The sequence below is a fragment of the Cyanistes caeruleus genome, chromosome 3 (genome assembly GCF_971803275.1).
Source record: "Cyanistes caeruleus chromosome 3, bCyaCae1.hap1.1, whole genome shotgun sequence".
NCBI classification, from domain to species: Eukaryota; Metazoa; Chordata; class Aves; order Passeriformes; family Paridae; genus Cyanistes; species Cyanistes caeruleus.
In genome coordinates, this window is record NC_141703.1 from 50,238,625 (window position 1) to 50,251,760 (window position 13,136).

Below are 13,136 nucleotides of genomic sequence, written 5' to 3' on the forward strand. Positions count from 1 at the left end.
ACGGCAAGATGCCCCAACCACTCTGCCATTTAACTATAAAAAAAACCCCAAATTATGTTAACAAATTTCAAAATTATCATCTCCTTACTGTTTTGTGTTTATCTTATGCTTCTCCTTGTTTACAAACGTCAAGCATATGTAGGATTGCAGGATCAAGGCAATGCTGGATTCTCCACTGTGTTCTTAGTTTGCAATTGCTTACACATTAGCACAGGGTAAATTAATGCTGTCTGTCACACACTCTCTGCACTTTTTATCTCTTGATGTAGCAGAAGAAAAATATTTGACCCCTGGTTTGTAAAAGCCTTTTCCACACTGTCAGTCTGCCCACCTTAGAGATGTACTACTTTAAAGAAAGGAAACTTCATAAGGAAATCACAGATGCAAAATCTGCCTTAAGGAAATAAGTGGGTGGCAGCATATAATTAATAGAAGAAACCCTCCAGAAAATACTTGCTACAGACAGAATCAGTCTTTGCAGGAGACAGCCGTGACAAAATCCAAACCGTAATCTAATTTTTGTGGTATGCACATCTGAAAATAAATAAACAAAAGCAGCTTTTAGAATACCTCTCCCATTCGAGTCAGACTAGAACCTGACACAGCGTTGGAACAAAGAGGCTGCAAACTGCTTGAGTTTGGTATGACAGGTCTACCTGAAAGTCACAGCTCTTCCTGACTGTACTAGCCAAAGGAGTATGAAGGATTGTGAATTGTTAGGTTTGGGCTGACTTGGATGTGGTATGTCACCTGGGCTGTTTAATGGCATTTTGTATCAGTCAGCAGGGAGACTTCAGTACCTCCCTCAATTTCCATGCACACCTCCAAGGAGGCAAGGAACCACCAAGAGAATATGAAGTGTAAGAAGACTGAATGCAAGGAGCTAGTGCTCCAAGTGGAATAGGTGTGCTGGGGGAAAGGGAAACACTGAGCTGGGAACACTAACACTGCACCAAGGGAATGAGACAGCAGCTGACCCTCAGCATGAGCCATTTGGCAGGTCCCTGAGAGGTGTGGATGTGTGGAGGCCCTGTGAGCTGCTAGGTCTATGTATACATCATGATTCCAGAAAGGGGTAAAACAGGGATGCACACTGGTTTCTGACTGCTTGGGCAGCCCCATCAGCAGCCCAGCAGAGCTCACTTTGAGACACCACAGCCCAAGACTGCCCCTCAGCAGGCAGAGTTAAGTGTTGAGACTCCAGTGACCTTACTGATGCTCCATCCCTGGAAGTGTTCAAGGCCAGGTGGAAGATGCCCTAGCAACCTGGTCTTGGTGCCCGTGCCCATGCAGGGGGGTGGCTGGAACTAGGTGACCCTTTTCCAACTCAAACCAGTCAATGATTTTAAGATCTAAGGGCTCTGGCTTCTAGTTGGAGTGTACAAGTCCCACAGAGCGCTGCCCTCTTGAGATCTCTGGACTTTACACACCCTGTTCTTTGCCTTCTGTCATCTTCTCCCACCCATCTAGAGCCCTTTAGAGTATAAATGTAGGCACTTCCCACTTGAGGTAAGATTGCATGTAATCTATCAAAATGTAACAACATAGCCCAAAATTTTACAGATGTCTGTCTATCTCCTGCAGGGTTTTCTTTTTGTTTCCCTGCTATTTCTGAAATGATTTTTGGTATTTTGGCCTGAAAAGCAATTCTTGGGCTTTTCTGTTAAACAGCCCTGGGCTCCCATGTTTTCTAGTCAGATCTGGGAAGTCCAACAATAATGGCAAACCTAGTTCTGTGCCTTTCCCTGCCCCTATGAAAACCTACACAAATTCAGGAATTTGAAAAAATTTAAAATTTGAGGTCTGCACCTGCTCAGGGTTTATCTGAACAGGTGTTTTAACCAGCTCAGGCTAAATTGCTTCAGCATCACCGAACCCTATGTTTCTCACAAGTTCGTACATGTGACTGCACTGCACAAACATGGTCCCAGGCAGGGCATGCAAGTCTGGGCAGGTATCTCTTTCTACATCTCCCACACTGGACTCTGGTCTCACTGTGTGTGAAAAACCAAGGTCTTTGCTCCCACTGTGCTCAACACTATGTTCAAGGCTCTTAGCATCAAACCTTTAATGACTACAGGATCCTTTACAGACCAGAGGTAGAAGCATTGACCCCTGTGGAGCTATGCTCTGAGTGCCCCTACAGAGAAGCTGGGCTGAAGCAAAGCAGGCTTTCTTCATGGCTTGGTGGCTGTTGGAAATGGTTAGGAGTGGGAAGGGATCATGTTCTAAAACCAAGAGCAAGAAACAAGGCGGCAGGAGGAGGAAGCAGAGATGTGGTTTGAAGGGTGAGACATCAAAGTCAGACCAGGGGATCAGAATTGGTTCCACTGGGAGGATAAGTTTTGAGAGTTAGTCCCAAAGCAGGGAACAGAAACCTGTGCTGGCTGGGTGTGGAGACGGGAGTGATGACTGAGTACGGAAAATTGGACTGAGGCTTGGGACTGAAGAGCCAGATAGCTGAGAAACAGTGGCTGCATGTGTACTTACTCGCTCTGCAGCATATCTTGGGGGCCTCATTTCCTGGTCATCTGAATGGCTCGGCCTGTTGAGACACGCTGCAGCTCCTATCCAGCACACATGTCCAGGTTTCCATCTCAGCATAGAGCTGGGGCATGACTAACCACACATCCAGACGTGGGAATTAGGAAGCACTCTTGGGTCCAATGGTGTAAACACAGACAGCAAGTCCAGATAAGAAGCTTGAGAAAGAGGAAGACAACAACTACGTGGCCATGGTTTACTAATGGAAATGAGAAGTTTGGGCATGAGGAAAGACTAGTCAGGATACAAAAGGACAAGACGAAGTGTTGGAACTGGAGGACTTTACAAGCAAAGCTATAGGAATGGGAAGCAGGGTTGGGGAATGGAGTGGACATGGTATAGTGGCATGGAAAAACTAAGTGGACTTGGTCTGAGAAAGCCAAGAGGCTACAGCAGTGTGACCAGGCTGGATTGTAGCAAGTCCTCATAGTGGGCTGGTACCAGCTCTGCAGGGAATCAGACATCAGGAGAGAGGTTGGATACAACTAATGCCTGCTTCAGATACTATCCACTGCCCCTTTTATCCTGTTACTTAGTTCTTGCCTGACTTGTGACACACAATAGGACTATGATGCACCCTGTCCAGTAAAAAGATACTTGACACGCTCTGTCTGATTGTGGCACTTGCAAATAGAACTTTTTTTGCTAAATAAATTCATGCCTTTGCATCCATTATGATTATTTGGATCTACAAGCCTAGCGTATTTCTAGTCCCAGCCTGAAATACTGAATTTTTTGTTACCTATCAAAAACACAGGTCAAGCCTTTACAGATTTCACTGTTTGCCGAAAGCCAGCCTGGCACTTTTCTTAGACTGCTTCCCTGCTACTCACATTATTATTTAAAACACTCATCTTTATTATAACACTTTGAGGCTCTTTCTCCTCATCACTTAAACTAAAGTCCTACTAGTCTTAAGAGCTTCTTCTAAGACTGATGATAGAAACTGGAAATAGACCTCCCCAGAAACATTATGCTGAAAGTTGCAGCTCCTTTTTTGCAAGTTACATCCTTACAGATGACAGCCACACTGCATATTTTTTATTCAGACAGGCTTTTTAATAAAATTCCAACATAAATAACCCACTTCTGGACTTTATTCTGCACCATTTTTTTCTGAGGTGCTCAAAAGAGTCTATTTGCTTCACAAATCTTGCTCAGGATTGCATCATTTGCAACTCATATTTGTAACTCAAAAAAAAGTTGTTTCCCAGCAAGATGCTGGCCAGGCCTCTTTTAGCAGCGGCAATAAGTAGTTTATGATCAGTTTCAACTGGCAAAAACTCCAGCAAAGCTTTTTTACACCTCATGGCCTGGGACCAAGCCTTCCTTCCCTAGCTGAGTGCTGTGACATTTCATTTCTACAAGTACCTATGACACGTGATCCACTGTATTGCTATTTGGCTGGTCTCCAACCAGTTAGGCCAGTTTTGCTGTGGCTTATACCTGTGGTGGAACAGTTTAATCCCGGGTTTTCCTTATGTGAGGGGATTGGGGTACTGGTGTGGTAGGAGAAAGCAGGGGGAATGCAGTGAGCCTGTTGTGGTGAGGAATAAGATAAGTCACTCTCTTGCAATCTTGGAAGAGGAAATGATCTTCCTGGTAGCAGCATGGTGAGATGAGCTCAGCTGGGGTGGACATCCAGCCATGCCACCAGCCAGACTGACCACAGTTCCAACGCGGAGGAGAAAGGAAGAAAGAAAAGATAGGCCATGAATGGTTGGGATAACCTGGTGCTAGGACTGGGAGATAAGGGAAGATGAGGGAAAGAGGATGATTCAGAGCAAGGGAGATGAGGTGATGGTTTTTAGGTCACTAAAGTGGAGATGAAGAGACTAGATAAAGACATCTTGGTTGAAGGCTCAGGAGAGCTGCAGTCCTCTGTCACTTCAGTGCTGAATAGTAGGTGGCTTGGACACGGTCTAGTTTTCAGCTAGGGAACCAGACTTTCACCTCCAGATTGCTGATTTTTCTTTTGGATTGGGTTGGGTTTGTTTTGTTGTCATTTTCCTTTGTTGTTGTTGTAGTTTGTTTTTTTTTATTTCAAAGATTGCAACCTTATCTGCAAGTTTAATCACACTGTTGGAAGAGGTCTGAGACAGTCCTGTCATAAGGCTGTCTGTAGGCAATTTTGCATTTCAAATAATAACTTCTAGATTTTATATGTCTACTTTACTTCTATGTACCATAACAATCACTGGCTTAGAAATTGGTTTGCTGACACAAATCCAGTTTTCCCTTCTTACAGTCTTCCCTTTCAAGGAGTTCCTGTATCCTTCCTTGTCTGCCATGACTAGGTTACCAGAGATGCCATTCTGGTGGCACCTCAACAGGAGGATAATGTAAAATGTCTTGTGGACCTCTCAGTCCTTGGAAAAGTAGTTCTGTAATAAGCCTTTGATGCAAAAGCAGGCTACCACCATCATTACTCCTAGTAAGAAAAAGGGCCACAGTTCTTAGTTGATCACAGAGGTTTCCATCTTGATCACAAGCTTGCCATCTTGACAATTGTCCAGGATTAGGCACCTAGAGACCACTGGAACCTCAATTTTAAATCTATATCGAGGAAACTATTTTAAGATAGTTACAAAGGCTATATTTGTCTCAGAATGCACACCCGCAGGTTCTGCTCTCAACTGGGCCTCATAATACTTCTACTTCCTCAGACAGGACATTGCAGATGTTCACTAACTTTGAAATCTACAGATTTGCAGAGGAGCCCATGTGAGTACTGTTAAAATGCTGTTACTGTGTTCTCTTAAAACAATAGGCATCTCAGTCTAATGCAAATATTAGTAAAACTATTCTGATCATTTACAAGCACAGCTGCAGGGAAGACTATTTCCACAAGTGTGTGCTGGGGTGAAATGCAAGCAGACTGGGATGCTAAAGGTCTCTGTGGCAATTGCTCATTTAAAGGGGACATTAAGAACACTTATTGGGGGTGGGCAGAAGAATGTTGGAGTCTGGAATACAGAGTTTGAGAAATTACAAAGAACACCAGGAAATACTGGAAGGGAAGGTGGGAAGCCACAGGAAGACTTGTCTCTAGGGGAAGAGTTTCAAAGTATGGGAAAGAGAAGGTTGAAAATGAGAAAGAACCAAGAGAGTAGAAGAGGTGATCAACTTGGCAGCACCATCAAGAATGAAAGGATGGTTCCACCTGTGCTTGTGAGATGGCAAGATGTTGAAACATTCCAGCTCAAGCAAAGCCAACCAGCAGCAGATTTAGGAGGAAAGACCAAGGTTTGAAAACCACATGCATGTTCCTGGACAGAGGTGGCTTTATCACAGTGTCTTTCACTACCATTTTGAATGCTGAATCTGCCCCTCCTTTGAGGTATTCTAATTTCAAGGTTTTTTTTTCAGTGAAGGGGCAGTGTCACTGCTTGTCAAGGCTCCTGAAGCAAGCACTACAATCCCTAACATCCTCCGAGGTACGTTTCCTGTCAAAGCCAGCCAAGCTGGGAGCTAGTCAATGGATAGCTACCACTACGACCACACTCAAGTATTGGAAATATGCTCTCACTTCTAAAGGAGCCAGGTTGAGTTTTCTTCACCTCTCACCTGTCCAATGGTTCATGGATTCCCAAGGTCAGGAGCAATAAAATATTAACATCTAATCTGTCATACCACCAATGAAAACTATAATCTGGCTCATGACCTCACGTGAGTATCAGGTTGTTAACTAAAGAAAGGAATCAAATCTTCCTCTAATAAATACTCCAGACTGTGACAGGTAAAATTCAGGTCATACCTCTCCTTTGAAGTTTTAATGGCCACTCCAATTTTATGATAAAGCCACTTACCTTATGTTTGTAGTAATTTTGCAAAGCCTGAAGCGGCTCTAGTCATCTTTCGTGCTCAGTTCCCAAGGACATAGCTCTCATAAAACTACAAGCTTCAAAGGGATTATACCTCTTCTTTTCTCTCCTCTCTGTCTCTGTCTCCCTTTTTAAAGGAACATTTCTGAATATTTTGTCCCCTGTTTTCTACATAGCTCCCTGCAGAGCCTCCCCATTGAACCCTGCAACTAGACTTCTTCCTCAAGCTCTGTCACTCACCAAACCAAACCAAACCAAACCAAACCAAACCAAACAGAACTAAACTAAAAAATAAAATAAAATAAAATAAAATAAAATAAAATAAAATAAAATAAAATAAAATAAAATAAAATAAAATAAAATAAAATAAAATAAAATAAAATAAAATAAAATAAAATAAAATAAAATAAAATAAAATAAAATAAAATAAAATAAAATAAAATAAAATGCTTTTTCCCTTTTCATTATAGTGAGGCACTTTTCTGGGTAATTTCTGCTTTTTGTCATTATTCTATTGTCAATGCAGAGAAATTTGAAGCAAATCAATAGAGCCTGTGTATTTGCATATTTCTCAGGCTCTAAGAAGGACCACATGCAGCAGAACTGCTCCCCTGAATGCCATGGGATTTTGTTTGTTTGCTTCCCTCCTTTTAAAGTCAGGGGGAAGCCAAGCTGAATCTGCCAACGCTTGAATCCAAAGCTAATGTCCATCCTGGTAAATGAAACAGCTCTGGGGAACGTTCCCAGGCGCTGGAAGGCAATTGTCTGTGCAGTTTAATTGTTAGCACAGTGCCTGGCACAGCAGAACCAGGGCCAACTTTCCCAAACAATTCCCAAGTGCAGGCCAACAGCTGGCATGGGCTGGAGCCACTCTCAACAGGCGGCTTGTGTGCAGAACAAGGAGGAGAGAGGAGGTCAGTAATATGGATGCACTATTTCCATCTGTCCTGGTCTCAGCACCAGGGAACAGTCCCAGCCGTGTTTAGCTTACGAGTACAGACACAGCTCCGGTTGCTCAAACAAGGCTTGTACAACTATGCTGTTGCAAGGAGAAAGCTGCTTATCCATCTTGCTGGCATAAACATATATATTTGCTTGGGTTGATTGTATGCATTATGTATGCATATTAGGTTGATTGTATGCATTGCCTTGGCTGTAAGACTGATTTGTTTCCATTAATTGCTAAACATGATTTTTTTCAGATGTTCAAGCTTAAATGCAAGGATGAGACACTTGGAGGGAAAAAAACCCAACAACAAAAATATCTGTTTATTTTGCCAGTTCTCCAATGGCATTAAGAATTAAAAGTCTGAGATGGAGCAGAGAGAAACTTTCTGCACTTACACTGAGTGCTGGAAAACAATTCAAATCAGGTGTCAAATCTGTCAGGCATGGGCCAAACCATCTCCAACCACAGTTGTGCAAACAGTGTACAGTTCAAAGTAATTTGGTTTTACCTGCAAATGTGGCAGTCCCAAATGTTTCTCCAGGCATGGAAAGGTGCACCAAACCACACATCTTATGGCAGCAGTGGCTGGTGGTATTTGCACGCAAAGAATATTTGCTTGAAAACAAGATGAAGATGGGTCAGGTGATCATCCTCTTTTGAGTCACCAGACGCCAGACAAAACCCTGTTCCCCACTTTGGGGACAAAGTGAGCAACAGACAGAAGAAACGGCAGAATTTGTCTCTAAGGGACCACCACAAAACAGCAATCCCAGACACAAGCAAATAAAGGATCATCTACCAGCCCCTGTATACAAGCTACACAGCCTAACTACACAAAATAATCTCCCAAAGATGACAACACAGGAACATGTGGGTTCTCTGAGACTAATTTGTCTGCAGATAGTACATGTCAGAAATAGCTGGTATTCAGAACTGTCTTTTCAGGGCACGCTTCTTTAAGGTTACTGAAAAGTTCCTTTATTCAAGAACTTAGCTTAAATGTCCTAAGGCACAGAATGTACTCTGAAAATACTCACATTTCATTTGATTGCTGTTGTTAATGTTTCAGAAATGAAGTAAGTTTTCCCCTGGGGACATTGAGCCTGGCTTACCCATTTGTCTGAGCTTCTTCAAAAGAGGAATGACTCTTAGTTCTGGCCTGATAACAGCACAGGAGAAAAACCAAACACAGTATTAGGAAAATAGCAATTTATTAATTTTTTGGGGTGGAGGGGAAACCACAGTTAAATTTAGTAATAGTGTATAAATATTTGTATAAGAAAACTACTGTTATTTCATTACTTACGTGAGAACACAGAGAACATAAAAACAAGCCAAACCAACTTCAACTTCAAGTGTATCTGAACATATTTCTATTGCTTTTTTTTACCCACACTTTATGAATTTGAGTGTTCATTCAAGGGATTCATCACAGGCAGGCTGAGGGGACAGGTTTGGACCATGCAAGGCTCTTTCTGACTGATAATGGGCAGCAGAGAAAATGGTGTTAATCAGGCAAGAATACTGCCAACTTCCACAGCAGAAATCTCACTGTATTCAAATGAAACTGGAAAATAAATATCTTTTAAAGGATCAAATCTGGATCTGGCCCCAGACTGCAGATTAAAAGATTGGCATCCAGAAATTTGTTGTGAAAACTCCCCAAGAGCAATACACTCGGACTTTAGTTCTTCTTTTCTGTCATACTTAAATACAGCCAATTTTTCAAATTAAACCTATTTCAGCATATTATTTCAGTCAGTGATGGTGGCTGTCCAGTCAAGCCCAAAGTGTACAAGGTGCCCAGAGTCACCTACAAGGTGGTGACTGTGCTCACTCGGTGCCAGCTCTGCACCAACACCACCAAGGAAGAAGGCTGCTCCCACAGACCCAGACCTCAGAGCATCCCTGGTGCCAACGCAGCCCGCAGAAACAGATTTCTCAAGCCTGCTCCAGTCATGTGAGTTACCGAAGCTGCACACTTCTTCTCACAGAAGCAAAACATCTGATCCACCTAAAAGGGATTTAGCACCTATGGTGGGGTGTAATGTAAGCACACAATCCAGAAAAAATTCATACTCCTAATGTTTTACACTACAGCTTAAATTTAAAAGAGTTTAAAATTCCTTATGAGGTCCTAGAGATGTGCTTTTTTAGATTTATAGCAGAGTCTCAGACTTCATGCTGTTAGGGATTCAGTTTTCAGTTTCAGTTTCCTTTCAGGTTCCAGAAACAAGGTGTTGCTCTGCCCAATTCCTCTTGGGATCTTAATGTCAAAGGCACACTTCTGGATCACTATGTCCATAGCATGAAGCTTCTCACAAGCTGTTGCTGGCTTTTTTTTGCTAGGCCATTGGCTTGAAGGAATTTGGTGATGGTTCACTTCTCTGATGGAGTAACCTGTGAAGCGGGATAGTGCTCCAGTGGCCTGCAGATGCAGTACTGGCTCCTCCAGGCCCTGAGAAAGTCAAAAGCACATGTCCACAACTTCCCAGTATATGCAGCAGGCCATGGACTATTCAGGGGCATAGTGAGAGCTCACTGCATTTGCATTCATCCTCCTCAAGCATCCAAGACTAGCGGATTCATGGGACTGGAAAAAGAGAATGATGAGTCTGCATCCTCTCAGCACGGGTACTGACCTGGGAGACTGGGACTCTGGTCCCTCTGAGGGGTCTATGTCCTTTTTTTGGTCTAGTGATCCACCCCAATGGGTTGGAAATAATGACAAACCACAATAACAATAGCCAGCTAAACAAAACAAGTATAAACAGAAACAACAACTGAGGCTGGGAAGAGAAATGGCCTTTGGGGATATTATTTTGAAGAGACTTGAGACTTTGATTTCCCAGGCAGAGGAGATGGCAAATCAGCCAGTATGACTCCTTGTTTCTTGAGAAAGAGAAAAACCACATTTTTCAAAATCTTCCTGTAGCCAAAGCTGTTGAACTGACTCTGCTACAGTAAAAAAGAGTGAGATGGGAAAACAGGGAGGTCAGCACAAAAACAAAGGTTGGATACCCCATGACTCCACTCTGAAGCTTTTCTAAGTTGCTGCCTCAAAAGTAGAGAATCTCCCTTGGCAACACATATCTTTGCTTGATCCCATGGGAAGGAGAAGGCTCTAATCAGCTTCCTGAGCCCTGGGATAAAGATCACACTAAGTGCAAAAGTGTCACAGCACGTCTTATGTATTGACACAAGCACTGCACATAACAACAGAAAGTTTGCCTTGCTATACAGCATAGGGAAACTGGCAGGACACAAACAAGCCATGCTGTTATTGTTTATGCCACAAATTCAAACCTGGGGCAGGTGAGAAGGCAGGTGCCCAGTGCAGCACCAGGCCACAGGCAGGCAGAGCAGGGCTGGGGCAGCAGTGGCCCAAGCCCATCACTGCAGCTGCCCAGCTGGGTGGGAAGGAGCAACAGGAGCTGGAGCTATGGGAGCTACTGAAAATACAAATTAAGTCAGATACTGATGGGCAGCAGAAACAGAACAGGGCAGAGACTGGGAAGGAAAAGTGGAGAAGGAGCCCTGTTTTAACAAGCTACCCTTGAGACCTCATTTCAGGATACTGTCTGCAGTCACCTGAACACATTCTCCTGCAGAAATAACTCACATTTCTAACCTGCCTAGCTGAAGTTACTTTATTTTTCAGTGTGAATTCACACTGTAATATAACCACCCTTCCCCCTCTTGTATCTCCTGCCCTGCCTGCCCCCCATTGAGGAGACTCCAAAATAAAGACATTATCTACTCCTTGGAAACAGAAATTCATTGTTACATTTCTTTCTCAATACCGTACACATAACAGGGAACAGAGTTTTACATTTCCCCAGCTGCTTGGAAATTTGGAATGGACACTAGGGAGCACCAACTTTTTCCTCAGCTAACCTGTGGAGCTTGCTGCTGTTACAGCTCACCAAAAGCAAGTATTTGCTAGTATTCAGAACTGAATTGAATGTGCAAATGAACATGCACACACACACACCTCCCAATATATATTTATATACATATTTTTATATAAACAGCAACTACTTTTAGAAAGGACAATAACAACATCAAAGGAGTCTGGTGAACAAAGGTGTTCCTCATTTGCCACAGACTGGCCTTTGTTGTAGACAGACGGGGCTCTGCCTGGTCTGCCATGGGTTCTCCAGTGCCCTGAGGCTGTTCAAATCCCAAATCCCAAACAAGCAGCATTGGTGAGGGTGCTGGATACATTGTAGATGACAGCAACAACCTAATGGTTAGTAGTGCAGGAGAAGAGGAGCAAGTAAACACAAGCAAAGCATGCAAGTCACTTTATTAAAAGCATACCCATTGGGCTGCCTCTGCTACTTAAAGTGGCCAGTAAATTCCCTCTGTCCTAACACACTCAAGTGCCAGGATACACTATTCAGGACATGAGTAATCAGCCACATTCTTTAGGCTAAGAGTAAGTTCTTGTGCTCATGCAGGTCAACCAGCAACACTACTGTGGTAGCTGCAGAGCATGACAGAGCCTCATTACCCACCAGATTAAAACAAGGATCCATGCAAGGATCCCTTGATGAGGGTAACAAGGTTCCCCAGTGGGCAGAGGCACTTCTGTGGATAATCAGGCTGTAAAGTCACGTCAAAAACCATGGGAAGAGACTCAGCACCCAGTCAAGTGGAGGACGAGGTGCTCGTGTGGCCACCAGAAAAACCAGCTGGCCTACTGGATTTTCTCTCTTCGCATGGAATGATAATTTGGGTTCTGAAGGGTAATTGGAGAGTTGGAACTTGACGGTGGCCTCGGTACCTTGGGGGACTCTGCGTCAGCTGCTGTAAAGGAACCAAGCCAGGGGCTATGGTAACAGTGCTTTTTCTTGCAGATTTTCAGACCAGGCAAGCTGTTGAACTCCTGAGTTAATACTGTGCTCTGCAGCCATAGCACTTGCCAGAAAAGAAAGCCCCTCTACTTTAGGTTTTGTAACATATTCTCGTGCACAGGTTCTGTTCTCTCTCTCTCTCTCTGTTTGCATTAGGTTAAATGCTGCTGAAGTAGACGGGCCTAATTATGGCCTTTCATTCAAGATTAATATGAAACCATTAGGCTGGTTTATGCAACCAGGTAGCTGAGCAATAGAAACATCTAAAACAAGTATGAGGCAATGTTAGACCATGCAATCAGCAAGCCTTCATTGTGAAAAGGCATGGGAAACACAGGAGTGCTGCCTTCAACCACTGACTTGAGATAAAACTGGGCAAAGAGAAGAGAGGGGCCCAAACCCACCGCCAGTCCAGCTCAGACTGGGGGCTGAGCTAAACAGGGGAGCTTGCCAATCCCAATGCCCCCATCACCACTGGTACTCAGCAAAACAAGCTCTAGTAGCTCTTTCACAGTGACATGGACAATTGCACAATTCATTGCCAGCTTCTTCTCTGAGCACAAACACCTCAGAGAAACTTGGGTGTTTTTCTAATGGCTGGAGCAGGAAAGGGTAATGGCACAGCAATGCTTCTGGGAGCTCTCTCTCCCAGTGCTCCAAAACGCCGCGCTTACTTGTGCAGTTAGGTAAGATACAGGAAATTTCCTTAGTAGTTAACTGGGTCTTCACTAACTTGGTTAGTGCCATCCTAGCTATTTTGTAAAAGGAGGGATTAGATGACACGTGAGAGACAATAATTAAGAGAGAAGAAATCAATTGAAGTAAAATAAAGGTTTGATTGTAAGGAAAGAACATAGAATTTTAAGAAAGTATTTAGGAATCAGAACTTATGAGACAATAATGGAATTTTGAATAAATGATTGGTTTGAATATTAACATTTGCTAGCAAACTATATTTAA